Source organism: Talpa occidentalis, unplaced genomic scaffold (genome assembly GCF_014898055.3).
Source record: "Talpa occidentalis isolate TD23 unplaced genomic scaffold, MPIMG_talOcc4v2.1 talOcc4.15, whole genome shotgun sequence".
In the NCBI taxonomy this organism is placed as follows: domain Eukaryota; kingdom Metazoa; phylum Chordata; class Mammalia; order Eulipotyphla; family Talpidae; genus Talpa; species Talpa occidentalis.
In genome coordinates this window covers 209,017-225,330 of record NW_023601543.1, presented here as the reverse complement: position 1 = coordinate 225,330, position 16,314 = coordinate 209,017, and positions in this window count along the sequence as shown.

Here is a 16,314-nt window from a genome sequence, read left to right as displayed (position 1 = left end):
TTAACAGAAACCACTCTGCACCCACAGGCCCAGAGGACTCCGCGACCGCAGGTAAGGGGCCTGCCACCTCCCGCCCGCCCGCCCGCCCGCCCCGGGCCGCCCCGGGCCCGCCCCTCGGGCTTCTGTGGCTCCCCCGACCCGCCCTTCAGGGTTTCTGTTCCCCACACCCCGCCTCCGCGGGAGCTGCGCGCGTGCCCTGAGCCTAGAGGGCATCTGACCCGCTCCAGAACACGCTGGCCCCGGCATGGGCCTGATGCTCCCGCTGCACCGGAGCAGGTGGAGGGAGTCGGGGGCGCCGGCTCCAAGTCCATCCAGCAGCCGGCAGGCTTCCAGCGCCGTCCTCGGGGCCGGACGGCTCTCCCTCACGGCGCGCCTTCCTCCCGTCCCCCTCTGTCCCTTTGCGTCCGGGCGGGCAGTGTTTCTGCCCCCAAACCGTGCCCCTGAGCCCCATCTCTGTCCCCGGCTTCTGCTGACGAGGCTGAGCATGTCGACAGAAACGCGCCGGCCAGCCCTGGGCCCCGCTCCCGAGATGGCCTCCTCCGTGTCCGCGGCAGGGTCAGGCTGAGGATGGTCAACATGGCCGGCTCTGGTAGCTCCGTGCTTCACCATTCCTTCCTCGGTCAAACCTGTCTCTCCTCTCGCATCCGTGCCTCCAGTGCTTTGCCCTGACCTCTCCTCGGCCAAGCGTCCAGGTCTACAACTCATGAGTTCGTCTTTCCTGTAAATACCCAAACACAAGTCTCCATGACAATAGAAGTTTTATAGCCTAAAAGACTCTTGTAATCACAAAATCTGTAAAAGATCTTAGGCATCATTCACCCTAACTCATTTGATATTAAGACTGTAGAGGGGAAACAACTTGCCAGAAATCACAACAGCAAATACCAGCACAGGGACGCATGTGGGAATAAAATCAGGTTTAGAGAAGGATATAAAAGGAATCCAAATAGGAAAAGAAGAAATACTGTCATTATTTGCAGATACCATATTAATATATATAAAAAACCCTACAGTATCCACCAAAAATTAATTCACTCAATCAGTTCAGCAAAGTGGCAGGCTACAAAATCAACACACAAATATCAGTTGAACTCCTATATGCAACTAATGAAATAGAAGACGGACAAGTCAAGAAAATAATCATATCAAAAAGAAATACCTGGAAGTAACCTTAATGAAAGAGGTGAAGGACCTATATATTGTAAACTCTAACATCCTGTTAAAGGAAATAAAAGAACACAAAGAAATGGAAAGGTATCCTATGCTCATGGATTGGAAGAATAAGCATCATTAACATTGCCATGTTATCTAGAGAAATTTAGAGAGTCAATGCATTATCTATCAAAAGTCCTAAGTTTTTTCAAGGAAATTGAGCAAACAATTACAAAATTTGTATGGAACCTCAAAAGGCCCCAAATAGCTAAAGCAATCCTAAGAGAAAAGAAAAAAAATTGGAAGTATCACACTTTCTGACTTCAAACTATATTACATAGCAGCAGTAATCAAAAGAGTATGGTATTGGATCAAAACAGAAACTCAGCCAATGGAATAGGATAGAAAGCCCAGTGACAAACCCTCACAAACATGGAGAGTTAATTTTTGACAGAAGTGCCATGCCATACAATGTAGAAAAGAAAGCCTTTTTAACAAATGGTATTGGGAAACATGGATAGCCACATGCAAAAAATAAAATTAGATCCCTAGTTAACTCCGTACACAAAAATTAATTAATAATGGAGTGATAATCTGGATATAAGAACCAAAAGTATACAATACTTGAAAGAAAATATAGGGGGCACACTAAGATATCTACTGCAAGGATATGTTTACGGACTCAATGCCAATGGCAAGAACTATCAAAGCAAAAATAAACAAGTGCGACTATATCAAACTAAAAAATTTTGCACCTCAAAAAAAACCACCACAAAAACAACAGACAACCTATAGAATGGGAAAAAAAATCGTAGCATATCACACATATCTGACAAGGGATTAATTTCCAAAATGTACAAAGTACTAATATGATCCAGCAACAACAAAGAAGGCAGCCCAATCAAAAAATGGCCAAAAGACCTAAATAGTCGGGCCTCCCCTGGTGGTGCAGGCGGTTGAGCACCATGCTGTGGAGCTGTCCACAGCCTCTGTCCAACCTGCTGGTGAGGGTCCCACATGGTGCAAGAGACCTCTCCTGTCGCGCCTGCCGCTCCCCTTAGCAGTATATTTCGTCAGTCTGCCAGTTCTGTTCTCTGCTCTGTCTCTGGTGAATCCTCTCACCCTCCCGCACATCTGGCCTGTACCCCGGTTCTTGTATAAATAAATAAACAAATCCTAAAAAAAAAAAAAAGACCTAAATAGTCACTTTTCTAAAGAAGACATTTAGATGTCCCACAGGCGTATGAAAAATTGTTCAACATCACTTATTATAAGGAAAATGCTATCAAAACCAGCAATGAGATATCACCTCACCCCTGTGAGAATGGCCCATATCAAAAAGAATGGGAACAACAGATGTTGGTGTGAATATGGAACAAAAGGGACTCTCATCTACTGTTAATGGGAATACAGGTTGCTGCAGTGTCTGTGGAAAATGGTGTAGAGATTTCTTGAGAAAATAAAAATGGAAATTCCATATGATCCAGCAATGTGTCTATTAGGTATTTATCCTAGAAATAGAAAAACTGCAACAAAAGGATTTATGTATGCCTTTGTTCAGAGCAGCACTGTCCACAATTGACAAGTCATGGAACCAACCTAAGTGTCTATCAACAAATGAATGGACAAGGAAATTGTGGCTATATACTCAATGGAATACTACACAGCTGTTAAAAAGACGAAAGTGGATTTTGGTATAAAATGAATGGACCTTGAAGTGATTATGTTAAGTGAAATAAGTCAGAAATTGAAAGATATATATCAGATGCCTTCACTCCTCTGTAGAATATAAATAGCCAAAAAACACACACAAGCAAAATATAGTAGGAATAAATGTTGCACTTAGTGAAAGAACTTAATGGTTACCAGAGGAAACAGAGAGCAGGGAGGAGGGGCTGGGGGAAGAAGACTGATGGGGTATTGGCATGGGTGGTTTGCTGGAGGGAGAGTAGAACATATGCACATATGGAGAAGCAAAAATGCAAACTCAGAATTAAAATAAAATAATGGAGGCAAGCCAAAAAATTAAGCTTAACACCTTTTTAAAAATGAAAATACAAGAATCAAAGATAAACATTCAAATGCTAAGTAGCTGTCTCTTTGTACTGGAATTAAAGATAACTTTTTAAAAAATAAATTAACTGGCCACTTGACATTAAGTAATATATAGATTCAATGAAATCCCTATTAAAATCCTAAAGGCGTTCTTCACAGAAATAGATCCAAAAGCCCTAACATTTGTATGGAGCCACAAAAGTTCCCAACTAACCAAAATAATTGTGAAGAAAAAAAGGAACAAAAGTGGAAATGTCATGCTCCCTGACTTTAAACTATACTATAAGGCTACAGTAATCAAAATAGTATGGTGTTTGGAATAAAGACAGGCACACAAATGAAAGGAATAGAGTTGAGAGCTTAAAATTAAACCCTTACATATATGGAAAAACAAATTTATGACAGTCATCAAGAGCATACAATGAAGAAAGGAAATCCTCTTCAATAAATGGCCCTCATATGTGTATGTTTATTTCTGAGATCTTATTTCTAGTCCTTTGGTCTGCTTTTGTTCTAATACTATATTGTTTTGATTACTAGTATAGTTTGAAGTCAGGGAGCATGATCCCTCCATTTTTCTTCTTTTCTGTCAGGATTGCTTTGGCTATTTGGGATTTTTTAGGATTCAAAACAAATTTTAGAATTGTTTACTTGTTCTAGTTCTTGAAAAGTGCTTGGGATTTTTTTAAAGATTTATTTATTTTTATACAAGAATTGGGGTACAGGCCAGAGATACGGGAGGGGTGGTGGTGAGAGGATTCCCCAGAGACAGAGCAGGGAGCAGAACAGATTGACCAAAGTACACTGCTGAGGGGAGCAGCGGGCGAGACAGGAGAGGTCCGTCCAGCCATGTGGGTTTCTCCCCGGCCGGCCAGCAATCGAACTCACGCTGCAATGGCTGCAGATTGCCTCATAGGTTGCGTCTTAACCCCTGCACCACCAGGGAGGCCCAGCGTTTGGGATTTTGATAGGTATAGAGTCAAGACTGTACAGTTGAGAAAGGAAAGCCTCTTCAACAAATGGATTTAGAAAAATTGAACAACCACATGTGAAAAAATGAAACTATTTAACACCTACAGAAAATGAATTAAAATAGATTAAATATTTGGATATATATTTGGATATTTGAAACTATAAAATACATAGAAAAAAACATAGATAATACCCTACTGGATATCAACTGCAGAGATGTATTTGGAGACTCAGCGCCAAAGGTAAGGGAATGAAAGCAAAAATAAACAGAGTCTATCAAACTAAAAAGATTCTGTACAGCATAAAGAAAAAAAACCCTCAAAATCAAAAAGGCAAATTATGGACTAGGAGAAGATATTTGGATGTCATATATCCTACAAGGGGTTAATATCCAAAATATGTGAAGAGCTCATACAACTCAACAATAACAAAAAATAGCAAAAAAAAAAAAAAAAAAAAATTGAAAAAATAGGCAGAAGAGCTAAATAGGCACTCTCCAAAGAAGACGTGCAGATGCCAACAGACACATCAAAAAATGTACATCATCACTTATCATCAGGGAAATGCAACCCAAACCCCAGTGTGATAGCACCTCACACTTGCAAGAATGGTCTATATAAAAAAGACTAGAAACAAAGGCGTTTCCAAGGTATGGAGAAAAGCGAACTCTCATATACTGTTGGTGGGGATGTGAATTGGTGCAGTCTCTATGGAAATCAGTGTGGAGATGTCTCAAAAAAGTAAGAATAGAGGGGCCTCCCTGGTGGTGCAGCGGTTGAGTGCTGGGTTGTGAAGCTGCCCGCAGCCTCTGCAGCGCCGGTTCGATCCCCGGCCGCCTGCGAGGGTCCCACATGGCGCGCAGACCTCTCCTGCCGCTCCCTGCTCCCCTCAGCAGTGTATTTCTTCATCAGTCTGCCTGTTCTGCTCCCCGCTCTGGCTCTGGTGAATTCTCTCACCCTCCCGTGCTTCTGACTGTACCCAGTGCTTGCTCTGGCTCTGGTGAATTCTCTCACCCTCCCGTGCTTCTGACTGTACCCAGTGCTTGTGTAAATAAATAAATAAATCTTTTTTTAAAAAAAAAAAGTAAGACTAGATCGACTACATGGTCTGGCAATTCCACTTCTAGGTACTTATCTGAAGAATATGAAGACTAATTCCAGAAGATACCTGCACCCCTATGTTCATCGCAGCCCTATGGACAGGACAGTAGCTAAGGTATGGAAACAACTGAAGTTCCCAAAAGCAGATGAGTGGGTCAGGAAGATGTGCCTCATTCACATGATGGAATTACTACTCAGCTTTGAAAAAAGACAAACCCTTGCCATTTGTGGAGCTGGAGGGGATGATGTTAAGTAGAATATGCCAGAAGAAGAAAGCCAAATACTAGATGCGGTCACTTATATGTGGGATATAGAGAAACAAAAGAAAAGCTTAGATCAAGCCACAGTAATAGCAAAGCCTGGAAAGCTGGCCATATGCTGAGGCGACCACAAGGGCAAGGCAGGAGGGAGCTCAGTGGATGGTGCTGGAGGACTGTGCTTGCTTTGGTGTTGGTGCTGTGCGGTGGCAGCACCTGAAGGGGGAGAGCCCATATCTCTAAGACAAAAGCACTGTCAACACTGTTCCTTCAATAAAAAATATTCCTCTTACAAAAGAAGAATGAAACCAAAAGCTGGTTCTTTGAAAACGTAAATAAAATAGACAAACTACTAATAATAGAAAGCTCTAATAATAGAAACAGAAATGAGAGAGGAGAATTTACAACTGACATCCTGGAAATACAGAGGATCCGATGAGAGTGCAATGAACATCTCTCTGCAAACATTGAAATATCTAGAGGAAATGGACAGATTCTTAGAAGCATATAAATGTCCATGACTGAACCAGGAAAAAAGAAAACGTGAACAAACCTTCCACAAGCAAGGAAATTGAAACAGTAATCAAAAAGCTCCTCAAAACAAAAGCCCAGGACCAGATGGTTTTACTAGTAAGTTCTACCAAAACTTCAAGAAGAACTAATGCTTATCCTTCTGAAACTCTTACAAGAAACTAAGAAACCGGGTATATTCCCAAATACATTTTATGAAGCCAACATTACTCTGATACCAAAAGCACACAAAGATATCACAAAAATATAAAACTACAGACCAATATCCCAGAAGAACACAGATATAAAAATCCCCAACAAAGTCTTAGGAACCTAAATTTAACAATATACTGAAAGGATTTTACACTATGACCACATGGAATTTATACCAGGGACACAAGGATGGTTGAGCATCCAAAAATCAATTTGTATAGAACCACAAAAGACCCCGAGTAACTAAGGCAATCTTGACAAAAATAAAAGAGAAATTGGAGGTATCACACTCCCAGACTTCAAACTGTAGCACAGGACTATAGTAATGAAAACATGGTATTGAAATAAAAATAGACATATAGACCAATGGAATAGAATTGAGAGCCCAGAAGTAAGTCTGAATTTATATGGACAGTTAATCTATGTCAAAGGAACCAAGCATACCACGGGGAAAGGAGAGTCTCTTCAACTAGCGGTGCTGGGAAAAGTGGTCAGTGACATGCAAAAGGATGAAACCAGATCACCCTTACACCATACACAAAATGAACTCAAAATGGATAAAGGTCTTGGATGAAAGAACAGAAACGATAAAATACATAGACATTGGCTTCGGGATGTCTCTGTGGGCTGCTCTCCATCAGCAAGGAAAACAAAAGCAAAAAATAAGCAAATCGAACTAAAAAGCTTCCATACAGTGAAACTGTCATTAAGATGAAGAGACATCCTCCTGCATGGGAGAAAATACTTGCACATCATACATCTGTCAAGGGACTGATACCCAAGACCAACAAAGAACTCACACAACTCCACAAAAGGAAAACAAAGAACCCAACCAAAAAGTGGGTAGAAGAGCAAGATAGGTACTGTTCCAGTGAAGGCATATGAGTGGCTACAGGTATGCGGAAAAATGTTCAACGTCACTTGTCATCAGAGAAATGTAAAGCTACAATGAGATACCCCCTCACTCCCATGAGAATGGGTCATATCAAAACTCTCTCTCTCTCTCTCTCTCTCTCTCTCTCTCTCTCTCTCTCTCTCTCACACACACACACACACACACACACACACACTCTCTCACACACACACAGCAAGAAAGGGAGAACGAGAGAGAAACTTTGGCAAGGGTGAGGAGAAATAGTAACCCTCACTCACTGTTGGGCATGTAGACTGGCCCAGTCCCTATGCAGACAGTATGGAGGCCCTGGAAATATTATTTGTCTGTTTTGGTGGGCCTTTAGGGTTTTCCTCATTTTTCACTGTTACGGGCAGTGGGCTGTGAACACACGAGCACATGCAGGCTGTGCAGCGAGGGCTGATCGTGAGACGTGTATGTGCTTAGCTGTAGTTGACCAGCTGGCAGGCCTGGCACTGAGGGTTTACTTGTTCTGTGTCCTTGCTACAGTATTGAATTTTACGTCTCCCTGGTTTTAGTCATTCCAACAGGTGTGTCGTGGCGCCATGTGCTGCTTTAAACTTGTGTTCTAGATGATCAAAGAGGTCGAGCACTGTTTTATGTTTACCTGCCACTTGGTGATCTGTTGTGCACATTTTTATTGGTTGTCAATTATTTTGCTTTTTAAAAAATAACAAACTCTTGAACTTATTTTTCAATTCATTAATCTTATTTTGCTAATTTTTCCTTTTATCCATAGAACTCATTTTTTATGCTTTCTACAGAATGCATTTTGTATGTGTGGTCTGGTTTGTAAATTTTTGAATTACCGATTTTTCTATGTGGTGGCCACACTGCTGAAGTGTGGCCTGATTTGGATGTCGGAAGTGACGATGGCCCACACACCACACCAGGAGGGGCTGCAGTTTACTGCTGATGTCATGAGGCTTTCTGGGGAGAACAGAATTGGAGTTGGATTTTTTTGGGGCGCGCAGGCAATGCAGCCGGGCAAGGGGCCTGTGCCGCAGGGGTAAGCGCCTTGAACCTTGTGTCCACCCCAAGGGGCAGAACCTAGGCCTCTTGGCCGCTTGTCCAAATGTGGGGCAGAAGAAGTGGAAAGCTGTCAGGTCAAACATCCAAAAGAGGAGTCAAAGTCTTTATCATCAAGCATTTACATTTTTCTCTGAGTTCTGTCTTATACGTAGCACGTAGATTTTGAGAATGTGGACTCGTTCAGTTTTATATTCATTACATTTCCTGGTTTGACTTCCTCTTTGAAATGAGCGACATTTAGGAGACAGTTTTTCCTTTTCTTTTTTCGAATTTCACAAATGTTTGTGTTGTTGATTCCACTTTTGTTGCTGTGTTCTAATTTTACTGCCTACATTCAGAAATGCACCGTTTTCTGAGATGTGTAGAAATTTTATCTGTGCATAAGAACTACCTTAATTTTAAAAATTGGTTTATTGAGATATAATTCTTATAAACTAAAATTACTAGTTTATAACACAATTCATTACTGCATACAGACTTGTGTTACCATCGCCACAATCTAATTTAAAAACGTTTTCATCACCCTCAAAAGAACACAGAACCCACCCAAAGTCACTCACCTCCCCTCAATGCACCCCAGTCCTAGGCAATCACTGGTCTCATTTCTCTCTAGATCTGTGAGGATATTTCACATGAATGGAATTACACAGTGTTCTCTTGTGACTGGGCTATTTAATTGAACCTAATGTTTTAAAAACTCATCCATGATGTCACATATATTAATACTTAATTTTTTATTGCAAACTAATATTCCATTGTGTGCATAAAAGATATTTTGTTCGTCCATTCATAAATCAGTAGACCTTCATGTTCTTTCCACTTTGGGGCTATAATGAATAACTCTGATGTGACTGCTCTTGTGCAAGTTTTTGTGTAAATATGTGCTTTATTTCTCTTTGACATACACTTACAAGTAGAATTGCTGGGTGATACGATAACTTCTATCTCACATTCTGAGGAGCTGCCACTGTTTTCCAATGACCTTTCATCATTTTACAGTCCCATCCGCAGCTTATAAAGTATTGAAATTTTCTTAAGACCCTCAACAACTTTTGTTAATGTGTGTATTTATGGTAACCATTCTATGCTTGCTTTGTATTTCCCACATGACTAATGATGTTGAACATAGATTATCTGTATTTCTCTTTTTGAGAAACGGTTATTTAAATCATTTTCCCATTTTTAAATTAATGTGCCATTGGTTTCTAATACTATGTAAGTTTCAGGAATATAGTTCCATGCCTCTATGCACGTATATACTACACTGCACTCCCCACTGAGTCCTAGTACCATCCACCACTGTCAAATTCACCCTCTCTCCCCATTCCTCCCACCCCTCCACCTTCCCCTCTGGTGACCACCATTTTGTTGTCAGTGACTGAAAGTTGTTTTTTGTATTGTTTTGTTAGTTCATTTGCTTTGTTTCTTTATATTTCACATATAAGTACTATCATCCTGTTTCTGATTTATTTTGCTTAGCATAATAACAGTTCCACCCAACCTGCTGCAAAGAGCAAGATTTTATCATTTTACGACTGAACAATATTCCATTGCATATATATACCAGATCTTCTTCATCTAGACATCTGTCAATGAACATTTAGGTTGTTTCCATACCTTGGCTACTGTCCATAGGGCTGCGATGAACATAGGGGTGCAGGTATCTTCTGGAATTAGTCTTCATATTCTTCAGATAAGTACCTAGAAGTGGAATTGCCAGACCATGTAGTCGATCTAGTCTTACTTTTTTGAGGCATCTCCACACTGATTTCCATAGAGACTGCACCAACAGTACATGAGAGTTCGCTTTTCTCCATACCTTGGCAACGCCTTTGTTTCTAGTCTTTTTTATATAGGCCATTCTCACAAGTGTGAGGTGCTATCACACTGGGGTTTGGGTTGCATTTCCCTGATGATAGGTGATGATGTACATTTTTTGACGTGTCTGTTGGCATCTGCACGTCTTCTTTGGAGAGTGCCTATTTAGCTCTTCTGCCCATTAGAAAGTTAAGACATTTACTATGGCTGGATTGTGCAATGTGCTAGGGGGTCAAAGGACAGGGTCACGACAGTGGGGCTGGTGAGGCCCCAAGCCATGCAAAGCATCCTGCTTATGGTAAGGGATTTGGAATTTATCCTAAGATAAATGAGGAGCCATTGAAGGAATTTAAGCAGATGAGGGATATGATATGATTAATATTTTAGAAAGATTCTCAAGTTTCAAAATGGAGAATGAATTGGAATGGGGACATATAGGAGTGTGTTAAACCTTATATGATCACCTTCTCTGTTTTCCATTTTTAATTAAATTTGAATTATCCTAGTAATACATGAGTTTATTTGCCTTAAAAAATAACTAGAACTTAAACCTTATGCAAAACTTAATTTACAGGGCTGCAGAATTGAGATTACTAGAGGGGGAGGGGGTCTAATGGTCTATAAGGGGATACGGGTGCTCTGGTGATAGGTGGGGTGTGTTAATGCACACACACATCTGTGGAGCTGCAAACCTATTCCCCTGAGTCATATGCAGTGCTGTAAACCAATGTTACGGTAGTGATAATAATAATTATGATAATAAATTCGTTTACATATATTAGAGAGCTAAACATAAAGTGTGAGATTGTAAAATTTTGAGAAGTTAGCACAGGATAAAATCTTTGGGACTTAGAAATAGATGAAGCATTCTTAGACATGATACCCAAAACACAATCCATAGACGAAAGTTTGATAAATTTGACTTCATAAAAATTAAAAACTTGCACCGTGAAAAGTATGTTATAAAGAATGAAAATGTAGGACATAGTTTGAGATAAAATAGTTGACATTGGACTTGTATCAAATATGTGTGTGTGTGAAGTGTGCTCCAAACCCAACAGGAAAGATAAACATTCCACTGACAAATGGTCAAAAGACACAAAGAGATATCTTATCAAAGAGGATGAATAATAGATAGATTGCAAATTAGCACATGAAAAAACATTCAACATCATTAGCCTTTAGGACAATGTAAATTTAAGCCATGATGTGATATCATTGACCTATTTGAATAATTCAGATGCTGGTGAGGATACAGAGAAGCTGTGCATCTCCTACATTCTTGGTGGGGATGTCAAATGGAAAACATTATTGCAGTTTCTTAATAAAACTAAAATTTGCTTACCTTAAAGTTAAAACTTATACTCATGGACATTTATCCAGAGAAATGAGTACTTAGGTTCATATTAAAAGTACTTTATTGTTGATAGCAATTTTATTAATAATAGAAAAATATTAGCAACACGCAAATGCCCTCCTGTGGATGAATGGTTGAGCAAACTGTGCTATATACCATGGAATACTCTGCAGCAATGGAAAGGAATGCACTGTTGATACACAAGGCCACCTAGGTGGACTTCAAGGACTTAATGAAAAAAGGGGAACCCCCAAAAGTTGTACACTGTTTGGTTCTATTTGTATAACATTCTCAAAATGAGAAAAATACAGAGGGGAAGAAGAAATTACTGGTTGTGAGGGCACAGGGATGAAGGCAGGGTGTGGTAAGGGGTGAATGACAATACAAACAGGCATGGAACGGGTGTGTGCCTTGATTGTGGTGTAAGGACACAAAATTATTTATGAACCAAAATTGCATAGAACCAACACACACACACACACACACACACACACAGAGATTTAAAAATGGTGCAAACTGAATAAAGTCTGTGGTCTAATTAACAGTCATGTTCAATGTCATATTCCTACCTTTAATGTTTTACCCCAGCTGTATGAGATGTCACCCTGGGGGAGAGCTGGGGAAGGGCTCACAGGATTTTATGGACTATTTTTTGCAACTTCCGATTTCAAAGTAAAAAGGGTTTACAGATAAATGCAAAATTCTTCTTGGTCATGATCCCGGATTTCATTCATTTCTTCCCCACTCCAGAATCGCTACGATAGTTCAGTGCGTCTTCTTGCACAACTCTCTTCTACTTTATGAGCACATGCGTATACTCACAAAATACATGTAAACATGGAATACTATCTTTGTGTGCCTCTTTCCAACAAATGTCATCTGATATGTGTCATTCTGTAACTTGCTTTTTTCCCCTCGGTGCTATATTTTTCAGATATATTCGTATTGGTACCTAAGCTCTCACATTATGACTTCTCTATGGTATTCTGTTGAAGATATGATTTTTTGTTTATGTCTCTATTATTGGATATTCAGGCTGCTTTCCATTTTTTTGTGGCATGGTAGGAAATAGTCTTGTACATGTCTTCTACTAGAGATATGGTTTTCCTCTAAGGAGGAAATGGAATCGGTGTGTCACAGCTTATTAACATTTTCAGTTTTACCAGAACTGCCAGAGCAGATCCCAAAGTGATTGTGCCGGTTTCTCCTCCCACCACTTCCCTCCCGCCCAACACACACACCTTTGCTAAAATTAGGGTTTATCTTCCAAATGTAACATGTGTAAATCAATACACATCTTGGAAGTCTCAGCGGGAGGTCATGTGCAAATTAACACTAGTCTGAAATCTAACTTACATATTAAAAATTACATTTTATTTTTGTCTCTTAATATGACTTTCACAACACACAAGATAAAACCATTTCTTAAAAAATATTTTCCACCCATATATCTCTTCAAATTCCCACTCATTATGGCATATCAGAGAATGTCAATCTCTCTTACTACCTAAAACACCCAAGTTAATTTTTCTTCTTTTAGCAATTGTCTGCACTTTCCAATGTAAATCAAGTAAATCCTGGCTTATTGCATTTCTCTCTCTTAACCATTATCCTGATCTTCGGAGCAAAGTCCAGGAACAGAATGTGCAAGGACAGAATTGTCTTTTGCAGATGTGTGAGGAGTAGAGGTTGTAAATACTTTTATTTTAATTCTTTTTCCTATCATACATGCTTGTGCAAAATACAAGGTTGGTTTTAAGCTTAAACTTTAAGCAGGAGGAATGTCTTCCCTCCCAGGGAGCTTTAAAATTCTTCTCTTATGTACACAGTACACAGAAAAAGGTAGATCCCGAGGAAAACAAAAAACAGCTTCCAGGGAGCAAACAGATAAGAGGCGCTCACATCAGAGTGACCACGGCAAGAAAGGCTAGTCGAGGCCTTTTGAGTGTGACCCCTTGGCTCATGCAGTTTTGTTTCAATAATTTGGAGCCATTCAATGAGGCTTTTGATATTCCCAGAATTGTTTAACAGATCTTTTCAGAGTTCCTCCTGTGTGCAAAGTCCAGTGTTGTGTGGTTTGTGAGAGTCGTGGAACGAGTGGAGAATACAGAGGTGACACGGTGTCTGATCTTAGGAATCTTTTCATTTAGATTGAGAGTGCTCTTGTGGCATTGTGGTTACGAGGCAGAGTCTGAGGTGCAATTGTAGGGGTGAGATGACTTGGGCACCTGTATGTGTGACCCTGGGCAAGTCATTTTAGCACTCTGCGCCTCAGTTTCCTCACTTATAAAACTAATAATAGTACCTGTGTCATACATCCATTCTGAGATGTTCGTCCTTTTCCTAGCATATATTTTGTGAAGGAAAAACAAAAATATCCCTTTTTTTTTTTTTTGATGTTCACTCACTCCTCCACCAGGGAAATGCAAGTGAAAGCTAAAATGAGGTATCAGGACATACCCAGTAGAAGAGCACTGAAATTCTTTTTAGAAATGGAAAATAATCAGCGTGGTGAGAAGTTGGGAGCATCACACCTAGCACACAGGAAGGTGAAGTAGCCCATGCTGTGGAAAAGAGTTTGACAATTCGTCAGAAAGTTGAACCTAGAATTGCCACGTGACAGCCCTTGCATGCGCAGGTGTATACACAGGAAAAGCGCCACAGGCGTCAAATAAAACGTGTCGTGAGTGCTGGCTGTGGTCAGAGGGGAAGCAACGTCACTGTGGACCAGGGCGTGGCTGGGCAGGTCAAACGTGGGCGCACGACGGTGTGTTCTGTGCCTTTCAAAAGTAACAGAAATCTGGTCGGTGCTATTTCTCGCATCCCTGCGTCGACCTTTCAGCTACGATATTATGAACCTTAAAGACGCTGTGGCGGCCAGTTCGGGCTCGGAGTCACGGTGGGTTTCCCTCCGCGCAGCCGGGCCAGCTTCCGTCCCGGGCAGCGGGGTGACGCGGTGCGGGGCTCGAGGCCTCGTGCTGCTCGGGGCTCGCGGGAGTCTGCGGAGGCGCGGGCCGCCAGGCCAGCGCGGACACGGGGCGTGCGTGCGGCCGCTCACCCCGAAGCTGAGAAGGAACGCGTCTCGGCTCGACGTCAGTCCATCGGCCCGGCGGCGTCCGGCAGGACGCGCGGGTCAGGGGCAGGAGGCGGCGCCGCCGGAGGCCCTGGGTGCGGCGCCGGGAGCTGCTGGGCGCGCTTCTGGGGCGCGGGTGGCCTTTCCCGCTGGGCGAGGCTGACGTGCCGGAGCGGGACGACGGAACGACGCCGGAAGGACTGGCGCTCCGAGGCCTTGGCTTGGCCACGCGGCTTCTTCCTCCGCTGAGGGGGCGCCAAGGGCCGCCGCCCACGAGGCTGAGTCGCCCACGGAGGAGCCGCGGGGAGGACCCGCACGTCGCGAGCTACGGGCCGTGGCCCAGCGCCTCTTCAGAGGGCCACGCCAAGGGTGGGCGACACCTGCGGGCCACAGCCCCCTCCGCGAGGCCCGCCTACCCACTCTGCCCGCGCGGGGCGACCCCGGCACCCCGACAGCCACTGGCCCCTCACGGTGTAGCCTCCCTCCCAAAGCCGAGGCCTCAGCCTCCCACCCCACCACGGCGAAGTCGCTGACATGAAGCGTGACTCGGCCTGGCCTGAGGCTCCGCACGCAGGGGCGCCGCTGGAGGCCAACAGGGCTGCTTGCACCCGCACGTCGACTGGGAGAGAAGCCTCTGAGGCGCGGCCGAGCGCGGAGCCAGCGAGACCTTGAGTTGTAACCCGGCCTCAGACTCCGTCGGAGGGTGGGGCCGGAGCGAGCGTTACCCTTGGCGCAGGGCCAGACTGCATGACTGCACAAACACTGTAACTGTTCTGTATTCAGACACATTTGAAAAGATTTTTCCAGCATAAATTTCTAAATGTGCTGCTTGTTTTGTAATTCAATCTAGGGCAGCAGCAGTAGTGCTATCATTATTTACATTTCTGCCTTTCAGCCCAGGATCCAAGATCTTTGCAGCAGTATGAATTGGCTCATAAAAAAATTCTCTTTCCTTAAAAAGGCATTTCACATTACTTTCTTTTATTCCCATAAGCAAATAAATACTAACAATCGTTTACATTGATTTGTTTCTGGGATATCTGCTCCTAAGTAACTTACAGAAATAAAGCGATCCAGACACTATAGGTGGCTTGACATTAAATGCTTCGTAATGACTTGATCTTAGAAATTATTTCAGTAGGGGAAAGCCCTTAACAAAGGAGTAACTTTCCAATATTGTTCTACATTTTTTTTTCATTTTAATCAACAAAGACTTTATAAACAACTGGAAAGTCTTTGCAACCTCAGTTGGCTTTTCCATACCTAAGGATTTCCAGCAGTGACTTGACTGGCTGTTATTCCTCAGTTTACAAAAGGCAGAAAACCCTTTTTTATTTAGGTATTTGTCAGATGTTAACACAGTTCTAATAGTGAGCAGTTACTTTTCACTCTTTGCTTTACCCTCGTTGTGCCCTGGGTCCTTACTTGCTCTACTGTCCCCAAATTCCAGAAGGACTGGCCTGGTCCAACTCTAGACTAGAGTCATGGGCATAAATACCTTGTGGAAGATGCATGACTGAATGGTCAGAATGTTCTGTGGAAGGAGGTTATTGGAACTGTGCACTCCACAGTCAAGGTTTCCAGGTACTATATTTTTGTGGCTTTGCCTGTATTTCCACTTACTTCTCCTTTGTCATCACTTGACATCAAAACTGTGATCTGACATCACAAATATATCTCTGAACAAAGGTTCATTCCTCAAGTGCCCCAAGATTACCATCTCTTCTGAAATAGAAGAATTTTCCCCGAAACTGAGGGGGAATCACAGGACCTCACACTTAATGGTTCCTGATTCAAAAGTAATTTTCCTTCCTTAGATGCCTAAATTACCCCAGCATCTAACTACAGCATCTTGCTTTGCA